At 38.4% G+C, this 20237-nt stretch overlaps 1 long non-coding RNA gene across 1 annotated transcript; it reads right to left on the reverse strand.

The window, feature by feature from the left end:
• Window positions 1–10235: 10235 nt before the first annotated feature.
• On the reverse strand, window positions 10236–20205 carry LOC309632410. Its single transcript, XR_014246899.1, has 2 exons — window positions 20144–20205; window positions 10236–13993 (listed from the first exon to the last, which is right to left on the reverse strand). It is a non-coding gene; the product is annotated as an uncharacterized lncRNA (long non-coding RNA).
• Between the last annotated feature and the right edge of the window lie 32 nt (window positions 20206–20237).

The raw sequence follows: 20237 nt of genomic DNA on the forward strand, positions 1-20237 counted from the left end.
CAATACATGAAAAGTTATTGAAATTAGGTAGGCCTGACCTCCTGAAGCAGCCTTGGAAAATAACCCTTTAAAAAAAAAAAAGGCTTTCTAGGGTAAACGCTTCGAGCTTTGTTTTTCTTGCTTTCTTTTCACAGATGCCCATCTTCTCTCTCCAGCCTCATTCAAACTTCTCAAATTGTTGGTTCTGACGAATGGCAGTTTTCACTTAAGGTAACAGAAGGAAATGCGAAAGGGCTTCCCCTGATGAGAAGGGTGGCACCACTGGAAACACTGCTGAGATTCCCAACACCCTGATTTATTTCACCATGTAATTCAATTATTGAAAACAGACAGCGTTTTTATATCTTCCGGTTCTCTTATACACCAAATCACCAAAGTCAGATCCTTTCTATTAGGGTTTGATAGCATGTGGTTAACAGGGTTATAAAAAATAAATAATAAAAGGTACTTACAGATTTAGTATAAACTATGATTAATTTTTATCAAGAGGCTACATTTATATATCATAAACGGACAATTCATTTGAAGATCTTTCAATGTGTGTGTGAGTCAGGTAGTTCCCCTCTGCGCAGAATGCAGAATTGTATATGAGATATTTGAGTGTCTAAAACGATATATGATAAATGAAGTAGCATGCTACTTATACGCTTATCATGTTCCCTGACTAGCAACAGGTTCAGCAAAGGGCACAGCCAGTAAATGAAATTTTCCACCAGGACAATATATCATCACAAGAAATGGATGCGCTGGAAACTTACAAGCTTGCTCAAGATGCGGACAAGGTGTGAAATGGTAAAAAATGAAAAGCGGAAGCATCATACAGTAAATTTCAAATTCAACTGCATATTGGTTGGAGCTGATGCTTTAACTGTTTCGAACCACGAGGATGAGAAAAAAAATGCAAGCACACTCCAAAGGCAGGAATAAGTCTCCATGATTACTGAATGTCTAAATGGTTTTTATCATAGGCACCACTGAAGCAGAGAAAAGTAAAGCATCCAGAAACATAGAGAACTGCCATGATATTAATTTGAGAGAGAGACACTTCAGTTATATTTGTGAGGAGACTTCACCACATTTAACCTTGAGCAAGTCCTTTCATATTTGTACACCTCAGTTTCTTTAGTTGCAAAATAGAAGGTGGGGGACAATAATTTCTAACATCTCTTCCATTTAAAGAAAATTCCGAGATTCCCTGATTCTTATCTTGGAGCAGTCAAAAGGAAATGGTCAGTGTCGTTTGTTTTTCAACACATATTATATTCATAGTTTCTTGGGAGAAAATTGCAATTACATTTTGCTACTGAACACCAGAATAAAAAATCTACTAGAGGAAAGTTTCTGAAAATGCAGATGCACCTGTCAAATATTTTATTTCAATAATGATCATATCTTAGGGGCTAATCCTCTCTTACGGTTTTTCTCAAAGTCATCAAATGATGCTCTTTCTCAGAAACAGGACATCTATGTGGTCCAAGATGTACAGGCTCATTTGCCCCACATATGTTTGCATCAGGGGACACCAAGGCCCTCTGCTGATAGGCCCCATACATACGATTTCCCTTTACTAGCTATTTCTGGTGACAGTGGAAAGTGACAGTTTGCAAGGGTGAATTTACCTGCATCGAAGTGTCAATAGGTATAAACTACAATAGGCCCGGGTGACAGCTATTCTAAAAAAAGGCTCCCTGTATGTTAAAACGCTCAGTGGAGACAATGCATGGGGAATAAAGCAATAAAATGAAATCTGACTGAGGTTTGGTCAACACCAAGGACCTCACAGAGGAGACAGGCTGGAACTTTGACTCCTGGGGGAGAAAGCCCCAGGAACAGGAAGAGGGGGCAGGGAGATACAGTGGTTAAGGCAGACAGAGACTTTGGGTTTTCATCTTAGCATCACTACTTCTAGCCGTGTGACCCTGAATGAGTGAAATGAAGATGATAGTAATGACTTTACGAGATCATTATGTGTATACATGAGATAGTGGATGGTAGTTCTGAGCACAGTACTTGACACTTGGGAACTCTTTTTATAAGGATCTGCCCAGATACATCTATTTATTGTACTGCTTCTGTTGTTCCCTCTTTCTTTTATAAAAATGAGTGGCTACAGATCTGGGTCAGATAAAGGTAAGCTGCTAAGAGAAGCGAGTAGGAGAGCAGCAGGTATTTCTCCAATGAGGGAAGGAAAAGATGGTGCAATAATAATTAGGAAGGTAAAAGTAGCAATCATAGAATGTCCGAGGCGGAACCAGAATCAGCACCTTCGTGGTAAAGAGTGTAGCCTTAAAAGGACAGCAGAGTTGGGCTCTACAAGGCATTAGAAATGCATGAATTAAAAGTAGGAAGACAGATGTTTTGTTGGATGAGCATGAAAGAATTGGCTTCTGAACACAGTGAGAAAGCCAAGCCCAGGGAGTTATGCACAAGACAGCTTCTATTCAGTTAGCAGTCTGGCAAAAAAAAGTTATTTTGTTGGCTGATGCCCTATCTGGATAGTTTTACTTCTAGAAAAATGTTATGTGTAATAGAAGTAGACGGGAACAATGGCATTAATGATGCATGGAAAATTCAATGTATTGGCAAGAAAACTGACATTAGCAGAGAACAAATTTCTTTTAAGTCTCGATTAAGTAGTAGTTTTGCTCACGTGAAAAAGGAGTGAGTGGTATCACTGGGACAAAAGATGCTTTTGCATCTACTAGAGACGTTGCCTTTGAGGCAGCCAATATATAAGCAAAAAACACAAAGAAAAGTGTTTCCAAAAGGATAACAATGTGATCTCATTTCCTTACTGTCGGCCCTCCTTCCCAGAAATGAACACCCAGCAACGTGGCTACATTTTGTATTCACCAGAAAATATCAGTAAATCCAATAACTGATCGAAATAATCCTTTGCACATCAGAACTCATAGAGACAAAGGCTCAAGAGTACTCAGGCCACAGCATTGCACAACACGAGGGGGCACCATTTATTCTGTGTTTTCTGGGATGGGGGTGGTATTCACCAGGATATAGTGAGGACATTGCTCAGTGGGGCCATGTTGATAGCACCCAAGCACTAATCAGAGGTCTACCAAATATTTTCGTTCACACTCCCCAAGCTTCTAATTTTAATCATAAGAAATCCTTAGAGTGCCATCCTATTTAATATTTGAACGGGCCAATTTGTCACTAAAAGGGGAACATGCATTTTTTTCTAACAGAGAAATGGCAATATCCTGGAATTACTCTCCACCAGAGATTGGGGCTCTCATGGTGCCATATGCTTAGCATATACTAAAAATGTAGTTTCCATCAAATTTATACTAAAATAAGCGGGACCGGAGGCCCACATATATATGGGGAGCTGAACGTTAAAGATTCAACACTGCCTTTCTCTGTGCTGAATACTGTTTAATGAAAAGTCTCAGAGGACATATCCACATGCTCTGATTTCACATCCGGGAGCCTGGAAAACACAACAGGAGGACAACTAAGCAGATGGATTGCTATAGTTAATGTTCTTGGGTTTTATTTTTTTATTTTTATTTTTTTTAAGATTTGGCTATGCAGGAGAAAATGAGTCACTGGGAGGTTTAGTAATGTAACCATATTGCGTGGAGTGACTCTCACTTGCTCTCTTTCTTCTGGGGGATGGCTAGTGTTTGCAGACCCCCAGCCATCGGCATTAGCAGTGCGGCCCTGCTGGGGGAGCCCGGGAAAGGATGAAGAGACCCAGGTCCTCATCCTGGCTTTCTAGAACCCAGCTCATTGTCTAACCCTTTGGACATGCTTCCTCCGGGCAGTGAGGGGTGGGGAGGAAGATCATCCTTGGACAGACCCTTCCTACAATCCCAGAGAATGAGAACAAATAGCAGTGCAAGAAACTTTGCAGTAATAGATTTCTAAAAATACTATTAATTAAATTACTGGCAATATTGGCAACTTAATGAAGAAGACAGTGATAATTTTGAGAAAAATAAAATGCTAAATTCCGATTGGATATCACTTAATATATGTAATTTTTTGGTAAGACAAATAAGACCATCAATTCTTTTTTAAAATTGAAGTGTAATTTATAATGTGTTAATTTCCAGTGTACAGCAAAGTGACTCAGTTATACATATATACATGTAAGGACCATCAATTCTTTAGTAGTCATTTTATGTCCATATTCTATCAAATGATTCTGTAAATTCCTTGTTTATATGTCTACTACTAAACTATGAGCTCTCTGTGACTCCTGTTAGACTACTGTATTATGGGGTTGAGGTACCGGATAACAGGTATCTCCTGAGCACAGCATGGGGTAGGTAGTTAGTTAAATGATGAATAAATGAACTAATGAGTAAATGGCACATAACTTATAAGAAAGCATCTTAAATATACAGTAAACTATAATGTGATCTACAATAAGCTAAAATGTCATTGACAATAAACTTAAAAGTTTAGAAACCAAAAAACAGTTCCCAAAAGAATAAAAATATTACACACAGAGTCAAGACATTCTGTAGATGTCCTTGAGAGAGCACGAAACTTCATCTCATAGGCAAGTCCTTAGATTAATGCCACGGGAATTGCATGTTTCTTTCCGGCAACTGGCATGAGCTATAACTACGTGTGATCTTAGCATGTCATGGCAACATAGAATGATGGTCACAGCAGTGATATCTGCTTGAGATGTTGAGTTCAATGAAATCCCTGGTAACAAGAAGAGAAAGGAAACCTACCAACAAATTCACTACATGTTCATTGTGTTTAGATCTTATCATTGTACTGATATAATACTATTCGGATTCATTCAGTAGGTATTTGAATACCTACCAAATGCTGGAGGAAGCTATACACAGTCTTCTAAAATTGGATCTTTTCTATCAAGGAGTTCTCGATCTTGTGACTATGAGTCATAGTCTCCTTAGAGACACTCTCCTTTGTTTCCCAGCTTGGAAATGCAATGATCGTCTTCCTGGTTGATGCCCTCAACCATTCATCAAAAGTCAGCATTTTAATTTGATTTGGAATAGGAACGAGTAAGCATCACTTGGTTCTTCCAGTCTAAAAACCCTTTTCTATCTTCTCTCCATTTTTTTTCTCTGCAATCTTTGTAATCTATTTATCTGTGTTTTGTGCTTGGAAAGTAGACAGCTAGTAGACACCCAGTTCACGTCTGAAAAAACGTGTCAAGAATAGTGTCTATTCATATGGTAATCATAAAGTCATATACTTTCATCTACTTCTAAAGTTATTGAATATTTATCCACTTCAGGGATATGTTTGGATCAATTTATAAAATCTTCATAATAAGAATCGATAATTGTATACTTTGACTTTTCTATCCAGAAGAAACAGAGAAAATTATAATCTTTTTCCATCTATTTCTTGAAAATAATTTGTATTTGTTTTGAACAGGTTAATTATCATTTATTTATAGCATAATGTAGTAGACATGAACAGGGACTTGGGTTCAAATTCCAGGTGACTTACAAGCTGCTTGTATTAATCAGGGCACACCAACTACTCCAAGAAACAACCCCAATTTCTTAGTGGCTAAAATCAATAAAGGTTTTTTTTCTTTCACATTGAGATCCCGTGAGGGGCAGTGGTGGCTCTGCTCCACACAGTCATTCAGGACTCCAGGCCATTCCCTGGATCCTCTGTATCTGGCCAGCAGCCGAGGGAAGAGAGAACATGCAAGGGATTGCATGGGAGAAATTTTTAGGAGCCACTCCTGAGAGTGTATTCCTTCACTTCACCCATATTCCCTTGGCCAGGATTGGTCACAGAGCCTCACTTAACTGCAAGAGAGGATGGAAGATATGGTTTGTGTGTCCAGGAGGAAAGGGAAATGAGGTTTAGCGAATACAGAAATAAATATCTCTGCCACACCACTCAATCTCTTATAGCCAAAACTTCATCATACATAAAAAGGTATAATAATTATGCATACTTCATAGAGTTGTGATGATTGTATGTTTATAAAGCATAAAGTAAATGCCTAACATACAGTAGGTGGTCAAAAAGCGCTACTTATTATCATTACTGTTTTCCAGGAATTCAACTCCATCTCAGATTGAAATTTCTTAGGAGGCTAATCCTGTTAAGCTATGAAAGATACTGAAATAAGTTTTCAGTCAAACTAACAATAGTGAGACTTGTTGCAATTTCTAGCCAAAACACACTTGCCCTTTGAGATTATAAATTCAGTCAGGTTTCTTTACCCTTTGTCATTTTCTCCCCTAACATTAGTTCTCCAGGGTTTCTCAGTCTTAGCACAACTGACGTTTGGGGCCCGACAAGTCTTTGCCGTGGGAGCCGTCCTGTGCGTTACGGGATGTTTAGCAGCATCCCTGGCCTCTACCCTTTAGTACCAGTAAGATCACCACCCTCAGCTGTCACAACTGACAATGCTTCCAGATATTGCCAAATATCCCTCGTTCTGGAATCTTCTTACCCCATGAGCACACACACCAATTTGGGGGAGGTTTGTATGTTAATTTAAAAATTTTGGCGATAATATTCATCGGACACAAATAAGTCACATTAAGTATACTGATCAGTACTGACTGACATTCTTCCTTTGCTTATTTATTTTAAAAATGTCAGAAACTATTTGAATCAGTTCTGATACTTCTGTCGGACCCCAGGTGATCTTCTCCCTCTCTGGATTTACTTGCAAATTCTTCCGCTGCGGTGGGAAGAAGAAGTGCTATATTAAGAGGCATGAGGTTCCTCTAGTAAATCAATTCCATTCATCGTTTTATTGAGCACCTACTACCATAATATCAGAATTACGTAATCGAACCATGCTACCTTGAACTAGAGCTTGTAGGAGAGCCATTTAAAATCTTCCAAACTAATGGCAGGTTAACATGACTCCCCAAATCACCGTAGCCTTACAGTGGAAGGAACAAGGGAGCCCAGCCAGAAAGCTCAAGTTCAAACTCAGACTCTCCTGCTTCCTCCTCGTATTATTGTGGGAAAATCTCTGCATCACACTTGTGCCTCAGTTAACTACTGTGCACGGTGAGGAGAATCATGCCTGGTTCAGAGGGCTTGGGAGAGTGAAATGAGATGAGTTTTGAGTGCTCAGCATTTAGTACACGCTCAGTAAATGTGAGCTTGATTTGAGTCAGAATATCAGCATCAAGATCCTCAAAATGTTTGAGTTAGTATCTCCCCTTCCCTCACGATATCCAAGCTCACGCGGGTTGTTTAGGCAGGGGTCCCCAGCCCCCCGCCCAAGGACTGGTACCAGTCCAGTGCCTGTTAGGAACCGGGCGCACAGCAGGAGGTGAGCGGCGGGGCGAGCGAGCAGAGCTTCGTCTGCGCTCCCCATCGCTCGCGTTACCGCCCGAACCATCCCCCACCCCCCCGTGGAAAAACTATCTTCCACGGAACTGGTCCCTGGTGCCAAAAAGGTTGGGGACCGCTGGTTTAAGGCAAAGATCACAAGGCAAATAGAGATGCTTATTGCTATTAGAAAACGCCCACCTGTTTCCCTAACACATAAGCTTGGAGAATGTGGATTTGGATACATCTTTTGTGTGAATATATTTGGATCATTTCTGAGAAAACTTTGATCAGCTGTGGTTCTTCATGCATCAGGCACGCATCAGCTTATACAATGAATAAATCAATGAATCAGTGATGAATCAGCTCCGCAGTAACAAATATCTCCTCAGTGAAGTCAATCAGGCTCCTGGATGAGGCTATAATGTGGAAGGTTTTTTTTCTCCCTTCCCAAGTAATTCCCCAATCCAGTTAACTGAGACCTGGCTGTGCCTTTGCTTTCCTATAAATGTTTCTGGAAGCATTCTTGGGAAATTACACCTCAGAATGTGCAAATTCATTGGGACCTATACTGAGAAGAGGTTTGGGCTAGACGAGGAGGCAGAGGGTCCTAGTGGCCTGGACAGTTGATGGCAAGTGAGGAGGAGAGAGAGTGAGCATCAGTGAAGAGGGCAAAGGAAAACTGAGGGCTGGGAAACAAACTTGGCCTTGTTCAGTTTTGCCTAAGCCTGACCCTTCAGACAAGAGTTTATCTTTTAGAGACAGTGAACTTGAAGTAGGGCTGGAGGAGACACAAACAGAAGCTATCCTATTATATTCTCTCTCTCAAGTTCTTTATACAGTCACAGGCAAATGTCAAGAGGGCTGCTGTCTTCCTGCCAAAGCTATCAATCCATGGGGAGCAGCATACATTTGAGGCTCTCTTGGCTAAACAGGAACTTAGTGCCGAAAATGGATCTCCTCGTCCTATTCCACCGTCACCACTCATCACTTTGTGGTCTGTGGAGAGAGTTATCTGATCGCCAGGGATGTTCTTGTGGTTAGGAAAAGATGGGGGCCAGGAGGCTTCCCAGTGTCTGAGCCTGGTCCCCTGGGTCCGTTTACCTCACTGACACTTTTTGCAGAGCCCAGAAGACATTCCCAGGGCAGCAATTTCGAACTCACCCATGTGCCTGGGGAGCAAGGGTGCAGGTTTAGCAGCTATTAATTAGGGTAACGATTCCCAGGGCTGCAATTACAAACCCAAAGATCCACTTAGCATCTCTTCTTGAATCTCTTGTTTCTGTAATGCTGATGTCCCTAAAAGATTCATTTGCAACCACTTACTGATTACATTTACTGTAGTATATTGTTTTGGATGGACAGGACGGAAAGCCAATAAGGAATATTGACCTTGGCGGCATCCTGTGATTACTCGGGCTGCCCCGGCTATCATTAACCACCCCATTTTATTTCCTGAGTGCCACAAACACTGCTGGTGACGGATCCGTGACCTTTCCCCTAGAAATGTTATGAACCGAACACGCTGCAGAAGTGACAGGAGGGATGGATGTCAGATGGCTGTTTCGGTGCTACGTCAGCACCCGCAGCTGCAGTCTTGGCTTCTGACGTTAGCAGGTACGGTGGTGGTGGAGGAGGGTGCTGTTCGCTTTCCCTCTGAACGAAACAACGAAAAATCAAGCTTCAAGGAGGGAAGCAGTGGGCCATCCTCTGCCTACAAGGACAGACACTGCCAGCTAGCTCTCAGGAGTAAGGTTCAAGTTTTTTACAATTTCATTTTAAATCGGAAGTTTCCATTTACGTCATCAAACAACGGCAAGCAAACAGATCCATGGTATATTTTGAGCGTACAACTGACGACGCGATCAAATAAGCAATGCAGAATCCGCTTATATTCTGGTTGTATGTGTATTTGGGTCCAGTGCACAAATCCAAATGCTGTGGGCCAAATAATGATTTCTGGAATGTAAGGACTGCATACAGGAAGGAGAAGGCGGCACTGTGTCCCTTGATGAAGCAGGAGTGAATCAAGCTCCGCCTCCTCCAGTTCTCACCACCTCTTCCCCCATGCCTACCGTAGAGTAACTCCACACGGAGTTTCCCTACGGCCCGTTCCTGCAAGAACTGTAGGCTGCACGTTAAACTCAACCAGGGAGTTTTTAAAATGTACCAATGTCAGGAGGTACCCTGGATCCACTGAATCAGAACTCTGCGATGGGCCTAGGAGTTGATATTGTCTACAAAGCTCCCAGGGGATTCGAATGGGCATCCCTGCTTGAGAGCCACCACTGTAGTTGCAGGGATAAAAAGTTACCATTCTAGTTGAAATAAATATGATACAACTTGCATCTACTGAAATAATGAGCTATTTCCTTATTAGAGAAAATCGTAAGAAAAGTAAAAGTGAGAAACTTCACAAATGAAAAGTACTTGATGAAAATAATTTAAAATGAAACAGGACAAACCAAACTCCCAATCCTAAAAGTACATTTCCCACATTTAGTGGATTTGTTGAAATATAGTACCAGTATCAAATTAGCCAAAGACCTTAATCTTTAGAATTTTTTCAGAATTTCTACCTATATTCAGCTGTGGTTCACAGAGGAAGAGAGAAAAGGAGAGAAAAGAAAAGAGACAGAAAATGGATTTTGAAATTCTAAGGCAGATAATTTCATGGCTTATGCTTTAGCACAGGGTCAAACTATTTAAATTACATCAAATGTTTAAGGTACAGTAACTCAATACTGTATACTTTCCAAAAACCATGACCATCTGCCAAATAGAGTAAATGTAAAGGGAAAAGGAATGACATATGGAATTAAATCCACTATGCTTTCTCCCTTTTAAAATTCACATCAGTTAATTAATACTGAACTATGGTGGCCATTCCTAATCAAACAGAAGAGTCTTTATCTTTCTCTACTCAAACATACTTCTCTGGCCACAGAAACAATCGTGATTGCTTTTATAAAATGGGAATAAAAAGGGAGAAAATGGACAAATTCTGAAGGGCCTATTTCTAGAAAGATATAAATCTCCATTCTGCTAATATAGTCTAGGTTTTGGTGAGGTGTTAATCATATTTTTGAGACAAAAAAAGAGAACAGGTTAAGGTAAAAGCTTTACATACAATGCAATTGCTTCTTTCTTGTACATTTTGAAGGTTCTTTCTTGGACATTACCTAAACAGTGCAGAACTAGGGGAAGCTGCAGTGTTGCTTTTAAATGTGCGGTTAGATTGCATTTGGGAGTGTTTGATGTTCTTCTTTAATAACCTCAAGTAAAAGGCTGAATGCATTCAACAACAGTAGCTGAAAAAAGTGCAATGAGTCATATTATAGGAAAATGGAGAAAAGGATACAGGACTCTCCACTGAACACAATCCTATATTGTAGGCAATCTGAGATAACACCCTTTTCATTTCAGTTCAGTCCCATAAAATTACCACTAACATTACAACTCATGCAGAACACAGATAAATGTAAAAATGTCACAGAATTCTTCCAGATGGGACTTTTAGTTCCACTAGATCACCATCTACTTTTTTACTTGTCTAATATTTCATTACAACCTTCTATAAGTTAATTTTCTTTCCACTGACCATGTAAATCACAAATCAATTTTCATTTAAAATGCCTGACTCCAGATTGCTCCTGAAAGCTCAAGGCATATGCTTCAGTGAACTTCTCCCAGATCCTTAATGTACATCAGAAAACTGTTGTGTTTTTAAAAATCTTTTTTTAAGGAAATAATTTTACATTAAAATCTGGCATGAGGCCCGGGACATCCTATTTCCCCCCCTAAAATGCAGATGTAATTTTAAGGCATGCAATCACATGTGGTCAAGCACAGGTCACGACAAAATGAACAAATATGGCAACATTTTACACCAGCAAAAAGCACAGCACATTTGTTAAAGAACACACACAGGCACACACATCTATTCCATACACAGGCATGTGGGCATACAGTCTAGTTTTTTAAAATATAATGATAGATCAAGTGTTAGATCAAGTCTCTTTTATACCTGATAGTTCTGTGAATGTTTTGGATGTGGAAATTTTGCCTTCATGGGAACACCCTTTGGGAATGCAGGTTTCTCCTTGATCGAGAAGAAGGAATTCCACCTCAATACACTGAGATTTTCTCAGAAATATTCAGACCGAAAAGGTCATCTTTTGCTTTTGTTTTGAGAATGTAAAATATCCTGATTAAAACAATAATATGGGGACTTCCCTGGTGGTGCAGTGGTTAAGAATCCGCCTGCCAATGCAGGGGACACGGGTTCGAGCCCTGGTCCGGGGAGATCCCACATCCCGCGGAGCAACTAAGCCCACGAGCCACAACTACTGAAGTCCGCGTGCCCAGAGCCCGTGCTCCGCAACAAGAGAAGCCACCGCAATGAGAAGCCTGTGCACCGCAATGAAGAGTAGCCCCCACTCGCCACAACTAGAGAGAAAGCCCATGCACAGCAACGAAGACCCAATGCAGCCAAAATAAATAAATAAATTAATTAATTAATTATTTTTCAAAAACAATAATATGGGAGAGAGCTGGGAGATTATGGATCACCAAATCATCATGAAACAAGTCTCTTTTGGAGTTTTAGCTCCTTAATTAAAAGTTTATTATTTTAATGGTATTCTAAATTGAATAGGTTTTTACCTTTGATAATATACCTAATGTATTCCAAGAGCGTGTGAAATTCAAAGTGGTTTAAAGTTTTTTTTTTAATTCATAAATGGTATTTTTATGTGAACATAATTGAAATATTTCAGGTGAGAAGGGCTCTTAGTTCTCACTTTTAAAATACAGTTGACAGATGATTGCAAATCCATAAATCACATAATATTCTGGAACATTCAGGAGGCAACAAGCAGCATGGAAGTCTGTCCCAGGTTTCAGTGGGAAAACTGCACTTAAGAGACTCAGTCGCATCTACTGAGGGACTCCCAGAATTTCTGAAAAGCTGTTAATGGTGATTGGGCATGTCCTTTTTCTGTACTCACTATGGGAGTCAATGTGTCATTACAGAGATGCTGGGGGCTGATCAACTGCTATTTGTTTTTCCAGTAGCAGTGATTTTTTTGTATTTTTGGTTTGCATTTCATAAGATTGTCAGTCTTACAACCCATAAATTATATTTTCAAGTTGCTAGTTGGGATCAGGTAAGACACTTATCCGTGGCTCTAAGATGTGTGTGCTGGGAAGAGGCCATAGGAACCCCGTGTACTCTCGTTAGCATCCTGCCCCAAGCGCCTCATCTTCATCCCCATGAAGTGGGGTGTATAGCAGGAGAAGGCTGGATAGGTTAGCCATTTCCATAGCTACTGATTCTCTCATTACTTTTTAAGTGAAGAAATGTGATAGCATTAGTGTTTTTTGAACTGCAAATATTCTCAGAGCAAGTCTTTTCCAGTTGGAAAAGCATTGCCTGGGAAACACAACTTTCTGCCTGGAATTTGGCCAAAAATTAATGCTATTTTATGACCCACTCATTAATCTCCTGAAAAAAGTGTGCAATATAGTTTTATGAGCATCAATGACTTTATGGTTTCAAGGGGCTTTTGTACACCGGCTCTTTCCTTTGAGGCGACCTGCCTACCTTATCCTGCATTCTGTTCTCTGCCAGAGTATAGAGCAGACTGTATATTATGAAAATGCAAAACACAAACCAAAAAAGCCTTGCTGGTAAAGTGTAGCTCTGCTAACTGTAGTTATCACTTTAAACAGTTCCATCTATGACATATGAAAATGCACCAGAAATGTCTAAAAAACCTATTAGGAATATAGGACTGGATAGAAATGCTAATGTAGAGGATGAACTAACTTTTAAAAATATAACCTGAAGCCTTGAATGATAAAAATTTAGGCTACAGTAAAATGAGAGCTAGAGCATAGCATTTACTAGAAAAGTAAACATCATACTCCAATTAATTAGAGAGTAATTCTCACCAGACCAAAGCACAAGTATGGTAGAAACATTCATGGCATTCAAAGCAGAAGCAATACCCTGGCATGGAAGAAATTCTTATGATTCAGGAAGGAGCTTAGATAGCACTCAAAGGTAGGGAAGATTTCAATATTGGGGAAAAAAAATGCTGTAAAGAAAAAGAGAACTATTGTTTAAGTCCTGAATCTCTTCAAAGAATACCTCCACTGAATTCCAACAGTCAGCATGTTTTACTGAGCAGGCCACCACTTGAAAATCTTCTTCAAGGAAAATTTTCATTTTATCTATAGGTAAATATTTTTTTTTATCCAATGAAATATTTAACTGTAATGGAAGTCAATAGCAAAAGAACATTTGCATCACAGAAACTTCTTTCCTGGTAAATATTGCTAGTGTTCACCTGTGTATATACACGTCTGTATATACCTGAAAATGTAAATCCAACCGCAATTATATAAATACTGTAACTATAATATTTACCATTTTAAGCACATGAAGCAGAAATTAGGCAACTTCTAAAATGTATAGTCTCCTTAGGGTTATTTTAAAATTTGGAATTGGGCTTCCCTGGTGGTACAGTGGTTGAGAATCTGCCTGCCAATGCAGGGGACACGGGTTCGAGCCCTGGTCCGGGAAGATCCCACATGCCGCGGAGAACTACGCCCATGAGCCACAACTACTGAGCCTGCGCGTCTGGAGCCTGTGCTCCGCAACAAGAGAGGCCGCGATAGTGAGAGGCCCGTGCACCGCGATGAAGAGTGGCCCCCGCTTGCCGCAACTAGAGAAAGCCCTCGCACAGAAACGAAGACCCAACACAGCCAAAAATAAATAAATAAATAAATAAAAATTAAAAAAATAAAAAAATTTGGAATTATACCTAAATGGGATTAAGTAGTATCAGGAAAAGTCATTAGGTAATTAATTGTTCTCTCAAAAATGCTCCTTCAACCACAATGAGCTACCACACCTGTTAGAATGGCTATTATCAGAACACAGGAAACAAAAACAGAAAACAACAAGTATTGGAGAGTATGTAGAACATTAGAACCCTGTGCTTTGTTGGTAGGAATGTAAAATGGTGCTGTCATTATGAAAAGTGGTATGGCAGCTCCTCAAGCAAATAAGCATAGAATTACCATATGATCCAGCAAGACCATTTCTGGGTATATACCCCAAATAATTGAGACCAGGGGCAAACAGATTATTTATACACTCATATTCATAGCAGCATTATTAAACAGTAGTCAAAAGGTGGAGGCAACTCACGTGTCTATCAACAGATGAATGAATAAACAAAAGGTGGAATATATATATACAACAGAATATTATTTAGTCTTAAAAAGGAAGCAAATTCTGTCAAATGTTACAACATGGATGAATCTTGAAGACATTATGCGAAGTGAAATAAACCAGTCACAAAGGGACAAATACTGTATAATTCCACTTAAATGAAATAGTAGAGTAGTCAGATTCATAGAAACAGAAAGTAGAATGGTGGTTGTTGGGGGCTGGGGGGAAGGGGTAAATGGGAAGTTATTGTTTAACAGGTGTAGAGTTTCAATTGTGAAAGATGAAAATTTCTAGAGATCATGGTGGTGATGATTGCACAACAATATGAATGTATTTAATGCCACTGAATTGTAAACTGAAAAAAGGATTAAAGTGGTATATTTTACCATAATAAATAAAAGACCAAAAAAAAAAAAAAAATGAGGGAGGGGAATGGGATGTGGGAGTGTAACAAAAAGTGCTTCAAATGTATTTGCAATATTTGTTTAAGAAACAATACAAAGCAAGAAGGGAAAAATGTTAGAATTTGATGGAATACTGTGGTAGGAACATAGGTATTCTTTTGTTATTCACTGTATTCCTCTGTTATGGTTTAAATATTTCAAAATAAAAATATGTTTTAAAATTTTAAATGAAGAAGTTAATTCAGAATTAATTTCCACATCCTTAATAAATTATAAATTTATTAATAAATTAAATTTTAATTAAAATTCAAAAATACCATGTATGCTTTTTCTGAAATTGACAAATTCCTTAACCTATTTGTGATCCTTGTTGTTTACTTATTTTCAAGACCAAAGGTTAGCTGAGTAGCCTTGGGCATCTACAGAATTTGGTTTGTTTAATAAGAACCACAGATATACCTATTACTCAAGAATATCCCATAGGGAATGTTGGAGCACAATATTAGATATATTTGTAATGAGCCTGTTGTTTTCTTACTAAAAATTTCCAGTAGTTCCACAACGGATATTTGCAAATTTCTGAAAATTCCAGAAAAATATTGATTTAAATCACTACCAAATGCAACTGAATGCTTGAAATTTTAGGAATTATCTATCTGCTAAGGATTAGTTATCCAGACTTGATCTACCTAGAGAAACTGACAAAAGGAAAAGGAAGAGACTTTTCATGGCAAAATATTAGTAGACTGATGTAACATAGACAAACTTCCTGCTTCCAATATGTAGAAATTATGGATAAAATATATCAAACATTTAAATATACAGGCAGAAAGGAAAATTCTCAGGCATCAGAAATCAAGAACAGTGAGATCACTAACTGACCCCTGGTTCCCTGGAGAGCAGGCATGGGTACAGGCCTGGCCAGCCTGGGGCTGATGTTTGGCCACCAACCCAGGGAGGGAATCTGAGACCTTGGGCCCATGCAAGGAGAGCTGTTTGAACTGAGTCCTTCATAAAAATCCAGCACCCTGAAAGGGCTGCCCCAGCATTGAAAAGAGATGAGACAAACCCCATTCACTAGCCCAGGGAATTAACAAAGATGTTTGTTTCTGTTAAAGGCTCTGGGTAGGGGAAAATGTGAGCAATTGAAACCCTGGTCTGACTATGTCATAGTTTAGAGTCTAAATTTATTCTGTGTACCTGGTGCAGCTATTTCCTAGTGGAGAGATCATTCGTGAAGTCTGTTGGGCATTTGGCAGAAGCAGGTGCAAAGCCTCTTATTAGCAATACTCAGGTATTAAACCCAAAGTTTAAAGGATTTCATAGAAAAACTCTCTGCTTAAAGTGAGTTCAAAATAAAAACAAAAATTACTTACAACATAAGGAAATATTCTACTATGAGGAAGGGAGAGACAGCAATAATTAATTAGCTCCTCAGGCACTTAAGCTAAAAGGCAGTCTGAAGAAGATTATAAAATAAGCATATTTAAAGGGATTAAAGAGAACTAAAAAAAAAAAAAAAGAAACCATAAGGGAAAAAATCAAATACAACTTCTAGAAGTGAAAAATATAGACTTTAAAATGAAAAAATTAAGGTTAAACGTAAGATTAAACATAATTGCAGAGAGAATTTGCAAACTGGATGATAGATCTAAAGAAATCACACAAATGCAGCACAAAATACAAAGAGACAGAAAATATGTGAAGGAGGTTAAGAGACACGGAAGACAGTGTACATGTAGTAGGAGTTCCTGGAGCAGAGAATTGAATCAGGGAGAATGAGTAACAACTGAAATGTCAGGAATCACAAGTTCCAAGCAGGATAAATAAAAATAAATTCACACCAAGGTCTTTCATAGTAAAATTGGTGAATCCCAAGGAAAAAGAGAAAATTCTTAACATCAACCATGATTAAAAAAGACATTTAATCTATGAAAGAATGACAGTTAAACTGACAATATATTCATTAACAGCAAAAATAGAGCCCAGAACATAATTTCTTCATTCACTGAAAATAATAACTGTTAACTTATAATGCTAAGTCCAGCTAAATAATAAAAATAAGACAAAAGAATCATTAAAAGCATCAGAAAGCTCTGGAAGGAAGGAATGGGATACAAGACATAATGATGAGTAAAAAAAGAAAAAAATTTGCAAGTGCAATGAAAGCTAAGTGAGCTTGTAAACATAACAATATGAAGAATAACTAATGCTGGGCAATAATAAATAGAAGGTAGGAGATGACCAAAAAGTTTCGACTGTCATTTAGGAAGAAAGACGAAAATACTGATTTGGTTCTTTAAGGCAAACAGATGTTTAAAATATGCGGGTAACAACTAAAAGTATAAAAATAGATGTTTAACTTCTAATCCAGTAGGTGGGGGAAAAAAACCCCACGATAATGGGGATGTAATATACAGCAAACACAATACAGCCAATAACATTATAATAACTTTATATGGTGACAGATGGTAGCTAGACTTACCATGGTGATTATTTCCTAATGTATAAAAATATCAAATTATTATGTTGTATACCCGGAACTAATATAATATTGTAAGTCAATCATATGTCAATAAAAAAAGAAAAAGAGAACGTGATAAATCCATTAGAATGAAAGAAACGAGAAAAATATGGTTTAAAAAAACCTCACAAAATAAGATGATTGAAAGAAATTCTAATATGTCCCTATCTACATGTATCAACACGGATAAATCTCAAAAGCAAAATTTGAACGAAAAAGGCAAGATAATAAAATATATCTAGAGCGTGCAACCATTATGTAAAATTTTAATACATTCAAAATAATACTATGTATTTCATGTATGTGTATGTGTATATATATATGTAGTAAATTTATAAATGAATGCACTGGGTGGGTAGCGGTTACTTCTAGGAGGGAAAGCATGCCATGGAATGACTGGAGAGAGGAGGAGCGGATCTTAGCATTAGTTATAATGTTTCTATAATGTTCCATTTTTTTTAAAAGATCTTAAGCAAATGTGGCAAAATGTTAATAGTTGTTAATCCTAGGTCACTTTATTATATATATATATATATATATAATATATATTTCTTCTATATTTCAAAGTACAAAGCATAATAATTTTTGAAAAGGAAAGAGAATTTTAGATTCTGATCAATGAAAGTTGCTCATAAAAATTGTATCCTTTTTCTCTCTCTTATAGATAAAAATCCCAAGCAGTTCCTAAACTACAACGAAGAATCTACAAAATATGTTCACTCTAATTTTTGATACCAAAGAGGATCCTTTGTGATTTTCTGCCTGGGGGTACAAAATTTAATTATATGCTAATTATTTTTATTTTTAATGAACACTTCTTTTAACCCATGCCACATGTATAGAGATTTAGAGAGACTCAAGGCCAGGCTAGTGTAATCCAAAAGAAGTATAATTTGAGCTACAAATGTGAGCCACACATATAATTTAAAATGTTCTAGTATCCACATTAATAAAGTAAAAAGGAACAGGTGAAATTAATTCTAATAATATAGTATATTTGCCCTAATATATCCAAAATATCAGTTTCAACATGTTATCAAGATAAAAATATTAATGAGATATTTGGCAATTATGTGGATTTTGCATTTACAGCAAATTTATATCGATTTGGACTAGCCACGTTTCAAAGGCCCAGTAGTCATATGTGGCTCATGGCTACCATACTGAACTTTGCAGCTCTAAGTAATAAAAGTGGCTCTCATTCATTTTGCATTTACTAAGTGTCAGGCACTACCCTAGGTATGTTACATACAGTATCACATTTACTCCTGAAAAGAACCCTATAAAATATCGGAGGTAAGCAAATCTCAGAAGTCAGATCACACAGCCAGCAAGCTGTAGAGGTGGAATTAAACCAGGCCCATGTGACTTATGGCTCGCTCTGTTAATCGCTGTGCTCAAGGGTCACCTACAGACAGAGGCTTTCTCCTAATTAATCCTCCTCTGACCATTCAGCTTCTATATTCACCAATCACCTCAAATCTGACTCTTACCAGGCATTTGGATTTTCAGTTGGGTAAATTCCCCTTAACCAGACCCAGAAATGGTGCTAAGCACACCGGTGTCTTTTACCCATCTCCTGTCAAAGAGCTGGGAAATGGGATCTAATATTTGCTCTGACTCAGAATCACTTCCCAATGAGGTAAAATGCAGGAGAGCAGCAATTTGCAAAAGAAAGGGAACAGCGGCTATCATTCAACTCAGCATGCTGCAACCATCTTCTGTCCTTTTGTCTACATCCATTGTTCAACTACTTGACAAACTTCTATTTCTAGCCTCTCTATAAAAGTCTCCCTAGTTGGGGAAGTCATGCACCTTTCATGGTTTCATAATAAACTGGAGATGAGTACCAGTTCAGAATCAAAGGAAATAAAACTCCAGTTGCTGCAGCTGCCGGGGTTGCCTTCTGAACATGGCTTATACAATATTTCATCTGTGCTGACACCTTTCACTCTCAATTATTTGGCTGCTGTCAAAACAAATCAATCAAATTATAGCACTGTGTCTTCATGTTACCATTCCATTGTAAGTTAGTGACATTAACTTGGAAATATATGGAAGTATAAATTTTATCTCTATTATTTACTTAATGCAACTTTCTCCCATGTGAGTTATTTCCAAACACAGCAAACTCAAATTATCTTATGTCAAATGTTGAATATATATATGCTTTGCTAAGAATTTCTAAAATAATGGCACACAGGGGAACAGAGATGCATAAGGGTGTGTTAATGGACCTGCATATTCGTGCTAATCCTAACCTAGTGACAAATGGCAACCATCCCCAGTTCTGTTTTTTTTTCTTTGCTTTGTGAGTTTGGGCTATAAACTTGGTGAGCATAGTTGATTAATATTATTTGGGAGAAGGTGACACTAAACTAAAGGAAAAGGTGAACGTGGAAACAAAATGTTTTTGGAGGTTAAGTTTGCTCACAATCAGACAAAATTTTCCAAGATAAATCATTTCCCAAAATTAAAACTATATTATCGGGCTTCCCTGGTGGCGCAGTGGTTGAGAATCTGCCTGCCAATGCAGGGGACACGGGTTCGAGCTCTGGTCTGGGAGGATCCCACATGCCGCGGAGCAACTAGGCCCGTGAGCCACAATTACTGAGCCTGCGCGTCTGGAGCCTGTGCTCCGCTACAAGAGAGGCCGCAATAATTTGAGGCCCGCGCACCGCGATGAAGAGTGGCCCCCACTTGCGGCAACTAGAGAAAGCCCTCGCACAGAAACGAAGACCCAACACAGCAATCAATCAATCAATCAATAAACCCAAAGTTTAAAAAAAAAAAA

The sequence above is a fragment of the Balaenoptera borealis genome (assembly GCF_965194805.1).
Source record: "Balaenoptera borealis genome assembly, chromosome: 7".
Taxonomy (NCBI): Eukaryota; Metazoa; Chordata; class Mammalia; order Artiodactyla; family Balaenopteridae; genus Balaenoptera; species Balaenoptera borealis.